General features: G+C 40.0%; 1 long non-coding RNA gene across 1 annotated transcript; it reads left to right on the plus strand.

Moving 5' to 3' along the window:
• Nucleotides 1-351: 351 nt before the first annotated feature.
• On the plus strand, nt 352-1,626 carry LOC119262472. The gene is made up of 3 exons (XR_005129677.1): nt 352-455; nt 552-898; nt 984-1,626. It is a non-coding gene; the product is annotated as an uncharacterized LOC119262472 (long non-coding RNA).
• The last annotated feature ends 2,074 nt before the right edge of the window (nt 1,627-3,700 follow it).

The raw sequence follows: 3,700 nt of genomic DNA on the forward strand, positions 1-3,700 counted from the left end.
TGTAAATTGATTTCTTTTTTGATTATGTTTCCCTGCAAATAGGATTCTCGTTGTACTTGTACTTGAAAGCAGTACTTGAAGCTGTGATGTTGTGTCAGGTTTGCAAGCTTCCCGGGTGGGTATTATTTTGATATAACTAAAGCTTTGAATGTGTGGATGTTACGGATGAAATAGTTCTTGTTCCTTATCTGCTATATGAGTATACCCTGCCTAGTTGGCTTCCACCACATGCTTATTAAGTGCATAAGCTAAACCAAGCATTGATAGAGAAAATAAAATAGCTGCACCCGTAATGGTGTGCAGCAGGCCCTGAGTTTCCAGCTGAACCCATTTGCTACTCTATACACAGAACCGGTAATGGGAAATGAGTTGAGATGGAACAAACATATTGCATATTGCTCATGAGCCAGGCATTGTGCGAAAAGATCGCTTCAGCAAGCCAATTCACTGCAAAGGTAAGATTTGTTATTTGTTATTCTCTTTACAAAGATGGTTTCAATGTGCAGAAAGAAATAAGGCCCAGCATATCTACCCAATTCTCAATGTTACAGTGGAGCTGGCTCTGATTGGATGGATGGCAAAGACAGTGTAGTGCTTGGTCAGAGGCAGGCAGCTGAGATGTCGCTCTGACATGCTGTCCATTGGGCGCCGTCAAGCATCTGCCAAGGTGGAGCCAAGGTCGTGGCTGCACACGTGTTTATGGCCAGCTGAGCACGGAGAGGACAGGGCCAAAGGGAGCGTCTCTGACACGTCTGCATGCAAGCGGATGGGACGGCTCATGTGCCCTGAAAGTCATGATATCCCACTCCCACAACCGCCTATTATGCGGCTTTCTTTTGCCCTGAGGGATGCCACCACACGCCTGCCAGAAACACTTATTCTGACGGGTTAACTGAGGGTAAGTAGTGATTCCAGCATGTAGCGCTACCAGAACCTACCCATAAAGGAGAATTCCACTCATATTTCTTATATTTGCCTTGCAGGGATGTGACGAGAGAAGAAGAACCATCTTGAAAGAGACAAAAGGTCATGTTCTTAAAGAAGCACCCCAAGGTTTTTTAGCCCAATCTGTATTTTCAGCTGGAGATCTGCATTGTACAGACAATTGGCACATATTTCAAGATGTTTCCCGTAGCTGAAATCTGTCATTAAATGTTTGTTATTCTTGTTTTTGCAGAACACTTTTATGAATTTTTAATGAATGTTTAAATTGTACATTGAGAGGTGGCAAAGTTTGTGCTAATTTGTGCTAATTTGGTAGCTGTGGGTGACGTTTTCACAGCTTCTGCTGGTGAAAATGGTAACTCTACAGGAGGAGGAACAAATGTTTTGCACTTTGAATGGAAGCAATTTTTGGAGCATTTCTGTCACTTCATTAATTGTAAAAACAATGGATGGCATTTTCACAAACAACAAAAATGGAGATACAGAGTTTTGTTCCAACAGTGATGTTATCTAGACTGCAGACAGAAGGCGCACTACTGAAGCCACCACTCCAGTGCCGCATAGTCCCTGGAAGGAAATGTTTCCCATAGACTTTCACAGATTTTTCTTTCAGATATGCACGACAATCAACTGTATTTTTGTATTTTTCTGCAAAGCATAACATCTAGTCCTTCGCACTTTAACACACTTTGATTTTTGACTTTATTTCTACTGTTATAATAATACAATTTCTTGCTATAGAGATGTTAGCATCAAGCTAATTTCTCTCTCCACTCTGGATTTAGTATGATTTACAGCTTTACATAGACATTTAAAGCCGGTACGACATACGTTGCTTCTTCAAAAATTCAAAAATCTTCATTTTTGTCAATATGCATTTGTTGGCATGATTTGAAAATGCCTGTTGCCCTTTATACTGTGTGCAATTTCATGAAGACTGGACCAAAAGAAGTGTCCCAAAATTACTCTGAAAAAAGTCTGGTTCCACTGACTTACATTAAAAGTGAAGTAAGTTTTTACCTTCTCCTGTAAAGTTTCTATTTTGGAGATTTTCTTATGACAGCAGCGATATGTAACGTGCTTTACCTTGTTTCACAGTTTGTCAGAGAAAACTTCAATTTCAAATCTCACTGAAGGCCTCTTAGCCTGTTAGTCTCTGCCACGCTAGTCAGCCAAGAGCTAGTTAAATATACCACATTTTACATACGTTATTTTAATAAAGTGTTATCAGACATTTTACAGTGTATGCATGATATTTGCATGTAATTATAAGTTATGCACATTCACTGCAGTTCTGGGTTGTCCCAGAATGACAGGATAGCAAACAGTTCAGTAATTATTTTGTTTTGAATCCAAACTGCACATGGCATTTTTAGATACCCAGAGTAAACTACATGAACATTGTGATAAGCTTAGATATAAATGCATTCGAATACATCCCTATAAAATAAAGGATCAGATTTGGTTACATTAATCATGAATTCAAAAGTTTAAACAGATACTCTAAAATGTAACTTCATACAATTAAAAACACATCAGCAATTTTGTTATATCTGCATTTTTTTTAGAATATGTTGGCATGTCCAGACCCAGATAGCGAGCATATATCAGGCCCCTGACTATGTGCCACCACCTGTCCATGCCCAGACCAGCCAGATTATTGTCCTGTCTGCAAGGTTCATCTAGTTTTAAATCTCCTCTAACAGATTTTAAATGCACACAGCCTTTTATTTTTGAAAATTAAGACAATTATCACAAACAATGAATAGCTAGGCCTAATATGAAATGATTTTGTTGAAAATGTTGGTGCTGACACTGTGACAAGTAAACATTATTTACTAAACTAATTTATAAAGGGGAAAGAAAGAAAGAAAGAAAGAAAGAAAGAAAGAAAGAAAGAAAGAAAGAAAGAAAGAAAGAAAGAAAGAAAGAAAGAAAGAAAGAAAGAAAGAAAGAAAGAATAAATTGGACTGTGAGTGAAAAATGAGTGATGAAAAGTGGCAATTTGTCTAGCACTCTGCTTAACCACCAGCGGGCTGCCTGGAAAACACTGAGCAAAAAGCCTTTGGACCGCCAACCTTGCCATCAGCAGGCCAACAGTGGCCCACTGTCCTCTTGCTATCTGTGCAGGCAAGCATTCATTTAATAATTTCAAAATGTATGTTTACTGAATTCTTCTACTACACAGTGGCTTTTATATAAGAGACTTTTAGAGAGTTTCAAGTCACTGGGTTATCTGTTCTCTTCTAAGCCCTTATTCATGGTAATCAACAGATGCAGCAGATATAGATCAGCATTGAAAAATGCTGAGAGTCCTCCTTTACCAGTCATCCCAAACAGTAAATATTAAGCTTTATTTCACAGACGAGTGATTCTACTGCTTTTCTGCTGCTTTACTTCATAGACAACTGCTGCAAAACATGCAGTTCACTTACAGAAGAGCTGTTCACTTCCCTCTGGTAAGAAATGAGGCCTGTGCGCTCCCTGTGGCCCCGCATATGCTTGTGTCCCTCCCACTGTTAATGGCACGTCCTCACAAAATGCGCAGCCGCATTCATATTTTAATACATTTATCAACTTGGCTTCTCACTGTGGCTCTTGAGAGTCTACAGGAACATCTGTGAGCTGTTTAGACGCAGGCTGCCGGCGGGTGAGAAGGGAGGACCCAGCCGCCGTGTGGATTTGCTGTTCGCGAGGCCTGTCACTCACCTGCCACGCCGCCTAATGGGACCGGAGAAGGGCATGCTAAATCTCC

Source organism: Pygocentrus nattereri, chromosome 25 (assembly GCF_015220715.1).
Source record: "Pygocentrus nattereri isolate fPygNat1 chromosome 25, fPygNat1.pri, whole genome shotgun sequence".
Taxonomy (NCBI): Eukaryota; Metazoa; Chordata; class Actinopteri; order Characiformes; family Serrasalmidae; genus Pygocentrus; species Pygocentrus nattereri.